General features: G+C 41.4%; 1 long non-coding RNA gene across 1 annotated transcript; it reads right to left on the bottom strand.

Annotated features, from left to right (window-relative positions):
* Positions 1-4,392: 4,392 nt before the first annotated feature.
* LOC129386338 (uncharacterized) lies at positions 4,393-12,999 on the bottom strand. Its single transcript, XR_008613754.2, has 3 exons — positions 12,736-12,999; positions 11,463-11,599; positions 4,393-6,378 (listed from the first exon to the last, which is right to left on the bottom strand). It is a non-coding gene; the product is annotated as an uncharacterized lncRNA (long non-coding RNA).
* Between the last annotated feature and the right edge of the window lie 263 nt (positions 13,000-13,262).

The raw sequence follows: 13,262 nt of genomic DNA, 5'->3' as shown, positions 1-13,262 counted from the left end.
CACGGATGTCTGAGGCGCACAAGAATATTTCAAGGAAACGCACGAATAGGACACAGTTACGCACGGTGATACGGAGTCAATATTCATCACCTAAGCCAGCGTCTTCAAAGACGCATTGAACTGCTGTCATTGCGTTATAATGCACTGCTTTTGGTGGACATAGGTCTAGCTCATTGGCAAGGTACAAAGTCAATGCGGGTCAATTAAATGAAGCTCTTTTTCAAAACGCTGTCTTCGTGAAATTTGATTGGGACCGTGGAGGAAGGAAGAAAAAAAAAACTAGAAGAAAGCGGCACGTCACAATCTTGACACCTATATATATATATATAGGTATCAAGATTATGACATGACGCTTTCTAGTTTTTTAGCATATTTTACGAATATATATATATATATATATATATATATATATATAAAGGAAATGGAGTTCATCGGTACTATGCAGGCAAGTGGTACCCTCCAGTCTCCTCGCTTTGGTTTCGTCTAAGGTGCAAAATAGTAGAATTAAGTAAAACTTTCTTGAAAAGTTCACGCGCGCAACAATTATTTTGTCCAAGCCACTCAAAACGTTTAGCCAAAAAGTTATCGTTGTAAATTATGCACCAGTGCGGCGCGCAGTTGCAACTACGCGCAGCTTCTAGGGGTTTAGACATGGTCCACGGACAGAGCAAGCCGCACCAATGCAACTTCATTTTTATCAGAAAAAGAACTACAAAAATATGACAAAGGTGACGGCGGCAACAGCAAAAGCAACAACAAAACAGGCGGCAAGTAATTGCAGGCACAAGATTGCGTGCATACACTACATTTGGTGGGGCCACGAGCACTACAAGTGCACCGCGGGTCCCGGCAGAAGCTGGGGACGCTAAACGGAACTGGGCCGTCGGAAGGAAAACCAAGGTGGAGCGTCTAGATTGAGCACTGAAGCCGTGCCGCAATCAATGGTAGACTGGCGATCGAAATGGTGATTCACTGACTGTTCTTGCCGATCAAGGCCAGTAACACAGTTTCTCGGGGTTATCATTAACTGACCCGACCCTCTGAACCAGCACGAATCATTTACCTTGACTAACTCACTTCTGCAGCCCAATCGATAAAAGGACGGTGCATTCAATAAAGTGGCGGCAAATAGGCTGACGAATGTGAGCCTGGTCATCGTGCGTGAGCTAATAAAAACCACCCGTGATTCCGGAAAACTTTCAGGCATCAACAGCCAAAGGGAAATGAGCGGTTGTGTTGAACTTATATCTTGGTTTTGCGTGGCAATACCACGATTTGACTATGAGGCACGCCGTAGTGGACGACTCCGGATGAATTTTGATCACCAGGGGATCTTTAACGTACACCCAATGCACGCGACACGGGCGTCTTTTTTTTTTTATTTCGCTCCCATTGATGTGCGGCCGCCGCAACCGGGTTCTGATCCCGCGACCTCGTGCCTAGCAGCGCTACACCATAGGCGCTAAGCCACCGCGGCGGGCAGCGGTTGCATCTCGAACTCGTTCAGGTGTACCATGACCTCCGAGTCCTAGTGGTGCGCACAGCATGCGTCCCCAGATCTCGGAGGAAAGGAGCATACCCAGTAGATACGGGTGGTTGCGTCTAAGCATCGGCGCCCTTCTTTCTGTCTGCACTCTAAAAAATTTAACACCCTTAAGGGTGTAAATGACTTGTCCCATGGGTGACACCCTTTTTGGGTGTATTGCTACACCCCAAGCAAAGGGATGCAAATTAACACCCCACAAAAGAAGGGGTGTTAATATGACGTCACCTTGCCTATGGGTGTAAACAAACGACACCCTTTCTATATGGGGTGTAACACAGACACCACCCTTTCAATATGGGTGTAGCATGGACAACACCCTTCCGAAAGGGTGTTATCCCTGCAAGTATTTTAGCGTTCACTACAGCCATGTAGTTAATGGGCAGACTAGCTGTTGTGAATGCTGCCTAGCCTTAGCTATGGTACTACCTTGTTCAGTATGAGCCAGAATCTGTGAGGCGTCGTCATATTGCGCTTCTGGTCCGTCATGTGGTAGCATAACGTGAGACCCTTTCAGGCAAAAAATTTAAGTCTCATGATCGCAGAAATGCACACATCCTATGCTTTTCGTAATCTTCCTCTGCAGTGATAGTACACTGCCGGCAGGATGCAGAGCGCAATAACAACGTGCGCTGCACAAAGGACACAGGATCTCCCGCACCTTGGTGCACCAGTACTTATCACTCCGTGGAAACAGCACACAGCCAAAAGCATGGTTGCATGCATTTCAGAAATAATTAAAAACCTCCACTTGGTCAAAAATTTTCGCAACACCACCTCGACCAGGAGGGAAAGACACCACAGCTCGTTGTCGTAGCTCATATTGAATGCAATAGAGCGCAAGCAATGCATGGATTTGCGACGGTAACAAATGCAGTACTACAGAAGCATACGTTTGCCTGTGAAGCAGTTTTTTGCCGTTTTAAGCACACATTTTATACCTCTATTCATCAAAGTTGTCATTTATCTCCACGGGATGCTTCTACTAGTACTTTCACATATATGACTTAAAGGTAGCACTGAAAGCCAAAGAACAAAGTGCAACGAAGCGCTTCCACTTCGAATATTGTTTCAGCATTTACGAACAAAACAGCATGTGTAGCTGTGCATGCTGTTCAATATATAAGCATGCACTATTTCCTGAAATATATGTATGCTCCATTTACTGCCAGTGACCTGCTTATACCCAATAATTTAGTTTATTTTTCACCATGTGCTTGCATTGAATATCCCACAGGCATAGTAAGTTAAGCTATCAGAATAACAATAAGCTAGTCTAAGCTTACCTAATTGAACAAAATCATTGTAAAATTTGTGACGAAATGTCATAAGAAAAGTATTTATTATTTCATTAAAGAGAAATGCTTACATAATAATGTTTGCACATTTTAAAAGTAAAAAGGAAGATAAGGAGTAAAACCATACCAATACAAAGACATAAGCACCGAATAATGGCACAGGCTTGTTCAAATAAATTTTAAGCAGAAAAGTTTTTTTTAAATAATCTCACTACGAACTATCACATGTTTTCATTCGAAAAGCACTGCATCTTATTATAAAGTACAAAAATAACCGGTCACATAAGTAAGAACAAGTCTGAGTGTGTCTATGTTAACACAAGGATAGAAAGTTGGGCGAGTTGGTACAGTAACATGATCTTGGATTGTAGCGCGAAGTGACACGTACACACACTAGAAGCAGACCAGGATGAGCGCTAACTCTCAACTAAATTTTTATTGAAACGAAGAACATATATATATAGGTGACTGCAAAAAACCGCAGCGTAAGAACATGACAAGGTATGAAGACATCAGTTAAACATATCAGGAAGTAAGGAAGTAAAAAAGGAAACAACAAAGACTACTTCAGATTAACACACGTGTTCTGAAGATAAATTCGCATCCTAACAGAGACAAAGATGCATGGCTAATGTAAGTCTCTCCCAATCTTTTAATGTGGAATGCCTCTCTATTTGTTGTGAAAAACTTTGTTTCATATTGTGTGGACATTAGTAATGGCAAACTTAAGAGCTGAGTAAGCTAGTCATGTCCACACAATATGAAACAGTTTTTCACCACAAATAGGCCCGAGAAGGCTAGTTATCCTGTGCATTTATTATCACTAACCTGCAAAAAGCTTTTAAAATGGGTAAAAGGCCAGGCTAAGAAACAAGAAAAACAGAAAAAGAAGGTTTGCTGTGGTGCCCTATATACATAGATTATCAGATGGTTTATGGAACGTGGTCAATACATATGATGTGGATAAAGTTTTCTCGGCCCCGCAAGTTGTCTATCATGTGCCTATGATAAATAGGAAACTTGAACAGGGTGGCAAAACAGAAAAGATAATTGCGGCGTTAGACATGTGTCCCTTTTTGTGCCTTGTAACACTGGTATAGTTTATCAGTATCCTCTCAAGTGCGGGAAGACTTACATTGTACAGAGCGGCAGGTGCATTAATATTAGACTAAAAGAAAACAAACATTCACTTTACAACCCTAATGCTTCACATCTAGCATCACATTGTTTCAATTGCGGTTGTAAACCTTTGTTTGAAGACACAAAAATTCTTTCGAGACAAATGTCAAACCACACGGGAAATAATCAAGGCATTCCACATTAAAAGATTAGGAGAGACTTGCATTAGCCATGCATCTTTGTCTGTTAGAATGCGAATTTCAGTATCTTCACAACACGTGTGTTAATCTGAAGTAGTGTCTTTTTGTTGTTTCCTTTTTTGACTTCCCTACTTCCTGATATGTTTAACTGATTTCTTCATACCTTGTCATGTTCTTATGCTGCGGTTTTCTGCAATCACTTTTTATATATATATATATATATATATATATATATATATATATATATATATATATATATGTTCGTCGTTTCAAGAAATATTTAGTTGAGAGTTAGCGCTCGTCCTGTCTGCTTGTAGTCTGTGTCCGTGTCGCTTCGCGCAACAATCCAAGAGCATGTGTGAACAAAACATGGCTAGTAATAACTAGTGAGCACTGCACAAAAGTTGAACATGAAAACTAGTAATAGTAAAGACATATACTTGCATAGACAATATATAATACTATAGACAATATTTTGCAGCTGAACTGCAAAATATCACAAAAGCAGCATAAAAACTGGGCAGGACAGAGCACTGACTGTTAGTTATAGTTGCAATATGCACACCAAATCTAGACCTAAGAAGGCAAAACTAAACTGCCGGAAATGGTCATCTCTCCAAGAGACCACTAAGGAACGAAAGGTACTTTTTATAATTCCATCTCATAGATTACTGATCTAATTAAACTTGACACATGACGCCTTGTGTGTAACAAATGCCCTGTTCTCATTACATATGCATGATTACCAGCCTTGGTGAAAGAATGACTTGCACTAATGTTTGAACTCCGGTAAAAATGCTGCTTGTTCTCAACTTTCTGTTCCGACAGCACACTTGTGGGCAGTTGTGAACATAGTTGCCTATAGGGCTCAAACACCATGTTTTGGCTGCACAGGTACTGTCTACCGAACACTTGGTTCAAGATAGCTTGCATCTCGGAATGTGCAGCCACAATGGTGGCACAGCATTATTTTTTCAACTTGCCAGTTGATAAAGCCTCAGCAGCTGCAATCACCTGCGATTGCTCGTAAAGGTGCCATAAGGTCAGGCAGCAAACACAGATACCACGTAGCAAAACTTTCAGAGTGCATTGTGTGAGTCGAGGTGTGTAATTTGTGCTTTAGTTTGGCAGCACTGCCACATTCACAACTATTCATTGCAGCTCCTACATTTCAACATCAACAAAATTAGGACAGTTCCTTCAGTATGGTGGCAGATGCTCAGCTGCAGGCTTTCTAGAACCATGCATTATCTTCAGACAGTGCCAGTACAGCCCGTAGCACATCTTTCAAGCACTCCAGACAAGTACACCGATTACACTGTACACAGAGCATCTGGTATCCATTTACCTATAGAGGCAAGGTAGCCCCTAGAACACGTTTTGTGACAGGCATGCTGGGCACTTTGTCCCCTGAAATGCAAGTGCCATTTGGTACTTCAGTGCCTCTAGTGTCCTTTACATCTAAATGAATATTGAATACATAGTAGTAACATGAAGACGACAAACAAAAGCCATCAGCCATCAACTATGTGGCAAATCTGGGTGCAAGCTATTCTCTTATCAAGTATACCTGTAGGCATTGTGACCAATGTGCTCCCAAGATGTATGAGGCATTATCATTGCAGAGTTGTAAGGACATGACAATCCTAGGATGATTATGTTCTTCAGGTTTTTTTCCCCACTTTCCATCTTTTGAAACGTGTATACTATAGCCATGAAAACAAAAATGCTACAACTGGCGTGTGATAAGTTTTGCGACTTTTTTCCTAGCAGCTCATTGAAACGAGCCACGATGACAAATTCAAATGCTCTTACCTCATCAGACATACAAATTTCTTAAACACTAACAAAACCAGATAGGCATTAGAGTGAGCATCACTTAAATACATTACAGTGGTTTAAAGTTATTGCACCACTTTGTGCCAGGTAAAAATGTTATAAACATCAAAAATGTTACGATTCTACGGCCAACCGTGAAAACTAAATAAAAAAATCATTAAGCTTTCTTAAACGGGTACAGGAGCTTTACAACTGGCCGTCTTGGTGATGGACACGCAGATAGATGAGCAGCCATTCCACTGAGACGAGAATGTTGAGGACTTCGCATGGAAGTCTGCGAGACACTGCAGAGTAGTTCTTGGTCCACATGAAGGAGATTGCTTGCATACACGTCTGGGCCACCATACTGAATGCATGGTGTTACCGGAACCTTTTCCCCCTGCATTGTGGTAAAAAAGAGGTGAGGCATGCAGACAGGACACGAGAGTAGAGAAGTGAACACGAACGCGAAAAACATGAAAAATTTCATTAAATTGTTTTAATAGATAAAATTTTTATACTATGTGTCATTCATTATGAGGGTTCATAACCGCAACATATTTCATATATAAGCAGGTAGAATTATCAGCTTGGTCAGTTTGTACAAGCTCGTTTGAGGCATGAAATCGAGTTTCACAAACACAACCTCAACATTCTTGATTGAAAAAGGAACACCTCAGATGACATGCAGTCCTCTGAGTGGGAATTGCACAGTTCAAGAAAAACAAATTAAAACTCACACACCAATCCCGAAAAAGGAATAAGCACCTGCCACTGCAAAAAGCTAATTGATAGGTTTTAGTAGCACAAGGTCATCTTTGGCCAAAGAGCACCAAGTCTATATTGCAAAAGATAAACTTCGCGCATCTTTACAAAGCAAATATATAAAGATGACTAATGCCTCTCTGCGCTACAGTTGCTTTGCTCTAGCGTGAAGTCATTTTAATGCATGCACACGTACATACACACGATACACCCAAGTGTAACAGCTGCAGAATTAAAATTGGGCAGCAACGAAGTCGCAACCTTTAACCCTTGATCCCAAGCTGTACTAGTGACTGCAGGTAGTACCAATATCGCCAATGACGAGTCGCACTCTTTCTGCCCGATGTTATGCTGCTGTTATTGTCAAAGATGAGTTACAGTCGGCATTGAGGGAAAGCTGCCCTCAAGAGCAGCTCTTATTTTTGTGTTATTTCTAACCAGAGACCAATGAAGTAATTATTTTTAGAATGAGAATGACACCGAAAAATTGAGTACGTAAAAAAATTGGAAAATTTTGTACATTTTTCCGGAATTAACTAGGGGGTTAACGGTTGAAGCGGCAATCCAGAAACTAGAACAAGTTTTGACATGTTTGCTACCAGTGAATGCTAGAAAATATGTTGGCATTCTGTAGTTTTGTCCAACAATGCAAAATGGATTCTTAATAACTGAGGAAATAAATGGAAAAGTATCATGAAGTATATTTCGTGAATGTAATGCAGAATCACTCAACTTCTGTAACTATATAATCTCCACTTGATTAACCTGCACTTCCTGAACTAGTTCAGGAGGTGCTGCATTTCAATACTCATTCCACCAGTTCAACGTGACAGCAACTGCACGTTGTGATTTGTTTTACTTAGTGCAGGCTTTGTACAGGGCGAGTTCACAGCATTCCCTGCACTAGGACGAAAGGTAGTGCATGTTTACGCAGCAGGTGTGGTGCCGCTTCTGCAACAGTGAGGTGCAGAAATCAGTTTCATACAATAATTACTAGAGGTAACTCTGACATTAGTGTCTACAGGAGATCAAACAAGAACGGCTGTACCAGCATGGAAATTATGGGAAGTACATGGATTTGCCTAAACTTCGTCTGTTTGACTTCAAGCGGCTTTGTGACTTTGTAAACTAGTCATTTTCAACAATATACTGTGTAATAAATAAACATTAAAATCGTCCGACGACAGGATTCAAACACAGGAACTCTAGAGCAGAAGTCTGATATTGAAACCATTAAGCCACGGAGGCATGTAACGACAAGCGAGTGCAACGCCCTGATGAAGTTATCGCGGGCATACCAGTGCCTTGAGACGCTTGGCGCCTTTCGATTTGGCCACCTGGACAAGCTCAATCGTTGTAATTAATAGCAATTGTGCGTGTTGGCGCCGTCTTCTGCATTTCGAAGAGTATAGACTGCGCTGAAAGTTACGACAATAAGATTTATATAGCGTATAATATACGAAGCCACAAGAACGTCTGAATTCACAAGCACGAATATCAGACAAATCCATGTGCTTCCCATCATTCCCATGGTTGTACGACTGGAGCGCCAGAGTTCCCTCTAGTAATTACTGTAAGAAACTCTATGGCAGAAATAACCGAAGTGCCTGGCATTTTGTTCTGGAGTAATAAACACAAGTTTTGCTGTCCCATAAATCTTACTGGTCATTAATTCCAAGTTTTAGTGCAGTCACATGTCTAGTAGGCAATTGTGGTATTTTGCATAAACATTGCAAAGCCAACTGTGATGAATGTTCACTCTGGTAAATTGTTTATGATCGAGTAGCATAGACTACTGAAGCAATCTCTGGAAGGCAAGTGAAGTAATTTTCTTATTAGCAGCCTTTAAACAGCATTCGAGCATATGACACATGCACCTCAGATATGCAGATATTTCCTTGACTCAGCAAGAAGCGATGCTTCATGTTCCACGAGGCTACTTCAACCAAAGCAGTATTGGTGCTCTCTAAAAACAATACCAATGCAGATGATCCAAATATTTTTCAGGGGCAACAGTTATACCTGAAATCATGCTAGATTAGTTTTTTTAAACACATGATCAGACCATGTTAGAAGTGCTTCTTGAAATCCTATTTATTAGACTAGTCATATATCTGAACACAAAGGCTACTAATTAGGTCCCATGCTATATCATCATCTTAACAAAAACTTCACTTAGTAATACACATGCTGTGATAAGATTTGAGACCACATTGAGATGCTGAACAAAGTGAACTCATTATTTTTAAAATGAAGCTCCTGTTCTTCCAAATGAGAAGAAAGGATACTGAGGGTCAAACTTTTTCTGAAACACAGCTGGAAGATGCCAGGGAAGGCACGTGGAAACTTATTTGTAATTTTCTATTTAAATGTAGAAATGATAAAGGGAAATGAAAATGGTAAAAAAAAAACAGGCATGGGGGGAGAACAAACCTACAGCATTTGCATTAGGCATGCGATGCACTAACCACTGTGCCACCAAGGCAGCATTCAACCGTCCACAATGGCCCCTCAGATTGTCGACGCTCGAACACGGCCGTAGTACCACAGTGGTAAGTATATCACATGCGTAATGTGAAGGTTATGGGTCCGTTCCTCACCCACAGGTGGATATCTTTTAATCCACTTTCATTTACCTAGAATTTATAATTTCTATACTTCATATAAAAAACTTAAAACATGTTCCTGTATGCTTTCCTTGGCCTCATTATCTGCTGGCTTCTTCCAGTTCTGTTACTTCCAACACTTATACATATTCTAATCTGGTAAGTAAACAGCTTTTGCATGATGCTGGAATGCAATATAAAACATTATTGCAGGGCCGTGTTATGTAGAATGCCTTACATTGCCCAGGCAAGGTGTATTAATGTCAATCTGAAAAAAAAATTCCCACTCTAGGCAGAAATGCTGTGTACTGCTGTGTGCAACAGGGTTTAACGAAAACAACTTGTTCAGAAATAAAGCCACCAAACAACGAGGAAACATGAAAACTAGATGAAAATTTGTGCAGTTGCATGTTAAAAATTTAGCACAGCAACAGATGAAGACACAATGAAGGAAGCGCGAGGATGGTTTATTTTGGACACATGAGGGAATATACTTGAAAGATGCATATGAGCTTACACGTGGAGAAATATTGTTTATGTAGCAGCTAAACTACGAACAGGCCTAGAACCCACTGATACAAGGTGTCGAGCATGTAAATCTTATCATGCCCTTAAGTCAAAGAAACATGGCCGTTTCGCATGATTCGCTACACATGGCTGGGTCACACAACTTAGCCACTGCTATATATGCCTTGTAATTACCAGGTGGTCTGTCTGACATGTGCAAGCTTTAAATATGTAAAGGTGCCACGTAGCTGGACAGCACCAAGGTAATGTCGTTTGCCATTGTTTTGAGGAAGTGAAACCAATTCTTGCATTTTTCCTAATTAGGTAATTAGTTATTAACGATTATTTAACTGCTCAAATATTATATTCAAAGCAAGAGTGTCAGTGCAAAAATTGTAGAGCATCCTGAAAAATTACCAATCCAGCTTTCTACTGCTCAATAGGTGCAACAAGTTTTTTTTTCAAGCTTGAAAGAAGCCAGTGAATACATGCGAAAAGTGCCATGCAACTAACCACTCGTGCACCTGAACACCATTTGGCTCCCCCTTTCATGCTTGAAAAAACCTTTTTGAAAAGAATATTTTAGAAATTGATTAATTATTATTGACTATGTTTTAGGCAAAATGCATGAAATAGTGTGACTGCCACCTCCATTTTCGGCGACATGAATTGACTCCATTTTCATGTCCAAATCCAGCTATACTTGGTGCGTGTTTCGAGCTGGTTCTGTAATTTAGGCTGGTTTTGACTAATTGAAGCTTCGCACCCTAATAACAGAGTCAGCCTAAAAAGAAATTGGTACATAAGTGGTCGCTGTCAGTACTCCATACTCCTTTAACTTAGTGCAAAGTGCTTGTGAGCCAAGAAGTTGGTAGTTCTAAGCAGTATTTCTCATTTTGACCTGGTGTTATAGCCCACTTACTATGATGCCATGCTGCTCAGTCATGCTGGTCCTAACTTCAATGTAGGCCATGGCAGCTGCCCTCCAATGGGGTAAAATGCAATAACGCTTATGCACTTAGATTCGGGCGTACATTAAAGAAGGCCAGGTTTCCAAAACTTCAGGTTGTGACTTTGGAATGTAAAAGCCCATAATTTAATTTTAAAATCTAAAGGCGCTTTATTAGGAGCAGGGGCATCATTTTGAGCTTTTACTGCACTGCCACGGCACCACGAAGCTCCGAGTAAGTAAAAACAATTTCTTAGACAACGTACATATCTTGCAAACATTTACAAACACTTCTCTGCATGCACCTCTGTTGCTGTTATATTTAGATCCATATGCCAAGGCGGGTTATGATGTTAGAACATGTTTCAAGCTTGTTTTTTTTTTACCGCTTTAATGTTATTGGTTATTTTTCATCTCATTGTGTGTCGAACGCACATTTCAGTGCATCAATTTCTTCAGAAAGTGCACTCCTCTTTATTTATTTGTGCATGCAGAGAGGGTTCAGAAGAACTGCTATCTGAAGATCTGTATAACAGGCAAAAAACAATTCTATGTAGGCTGCACAAAGAGAAAGGATGGGTTTGTAAATATGTTATTTAGTTCTTAAAAAAAGAGGCAGCTGTCAGCATTCTGTTCCAAAGTAAAAATTGCCCCTACCTGGCTCTGTTTCATTTTCTGATGTTGATGGTCCATTCGGGGGCACTCAACTGATAGGCTGCACTTTGGCCATGTCGGGTGTGCTGTCACCAGGCCCAAGGTCGATCGACATCCTCACCAAAAGTCGAGTCCAAACGCTATAAAAGAAACGTCTCATCATTTTTCTATCAGTTTTGTCATCTTGCGTGTTTCACACACGGCCGTAAGTGAAATATTTCGTCACTTGGATACTAAAAAAAATTCAAGCATTTTCTGGCAGCCAAGCTGAATACACATAAATGGAGAACATTAAAGAGCAAATGCAGTTGTCACATTAGATTGATCAAGTAAAGCAGGAATGGAAATAAATCAGTGATACTGTGTCTGTTGGCTTTGAATGCAAGAAACGTAAAAACAGGAACTTGCAGCCACGCCACTTTGAATTTCCCGCGTTTGCTACACCTCACAAGTTTGGCATCGTCCGGTACTCGGGGATAGTAATCGCTTAAAATCAAGATGAACGAGCGTCGGCATAAATTAACAGGATACTTAACCGGGCAATATTGGCGCATAAAACAACTCACGTAGCGAAGCTACTGTCAATTACCCGATGACGCATCTGCGGGCGGTGCGGTTTGGGCGAACAATTCAAAAAGGAATGAGAGCTTCACTTGTTTCACGCCTACTAAGCTAAGACAGAATTTGAGTTTCTTACTAAACTATACTGGACATTTACGCTCCGAATAAAACGCTGGAAATTTTGTTACGTCACATTGCATACGTATGAAAGTGAGGAAATTGCTTTTATTGTATTCTGCCCAGACGGCATGCAGCAGCTACCACTCTCATGCAACAAAAGCACGAAAATGGTACTCGCGGCACAGAAAACAAACATATACAGCGCCAACGTTACGCTCCTTAGAGTTGGAACTAAGCACGATCAAGCCAGTTAGTTTTCTAGCTTTCATAACGCCATGAACACGACCAAACATCGCGCGAAACAACTGTCTGCTCTCGAAAATTATTACCGCTTCCATTTATATACCTATCGCTGCCACAAGCAAAGTCAATGGGCTAGCTGTCCACAAGCCGCAGATTAGACAGACAGCAACATATTACGGTAACGTAAAACAATTTCAACGCTGACTTAGCAGCCCCGGTGTGCTCTAAGTGCCACAGTTCTCGTTTCCCGCTCGAAATTCACACCATGATGACGGGCACTGCATCTTTCACATGAAATATTGCACGCTTCGCTCCGGAGCTCAATAGGAGGGCGAAACGCATTTGCACGTACCTGAAATCCGCATGCCGGAAACCCGTCGACGCTTCCGAGAACGGGGCACACAGCCATACACCCGTACGGCGGCTTGACTTGGACGTGAGGCACTTCTATCAAATATTTCACATGCGACATGTTTCACACCGATTGCGCAAACACGAGAAAATGCCGCAGGTCGCAATGCGACGCCGTGCACCCGTGCAGCTACCGATGAGCTGCGTGCGCGGACTTGCAGAAAAACAAAACTATGACAAAACGGCCGGCGCGAAAGGATGGCGGCTCTCGTTGCGGAGACGAAGCGGACAATGAAGCGCGAATGAATGTTGCCAACTGTTGGTTCCGCGTTATGCCGGTGGTGGTGGCTTTAGTGGCGTGTGTTGCGGCTGTCTAATTTTTTATTTCTTTTCCCCAAACAGTATAGCGAAGATCAGTTCCTTGTTTGCATTTTTACTGTGTCGTTTGGTATTATCTTTTTGTCCTTTAATGCTATTAAGCAGCCAATTATGGCCCCCCAGGTTCGCGCGCGCCAGCTTTGCGCGCAA

Source organism: Dermacentor andersoni, chromosome 4, assembly GCF_023375885.2.
Source record: "Dermacentor andersoni chromosome 4, qqDerAnde1_hic_scaffold, whole genome shotgun sequence".
In the NCBI taxonomy this organism is placed as follows: Eukaryota; Metazoa; Arthropoda; class Arachnida; order Ixodida; family Ixodidae; genus Dermacentor; species Dermacentor andersoni.
Note: the sequence above shows the minus strand (reverse complement) of the source record. Positions and strands in the feature narration are given on the sequence as shown.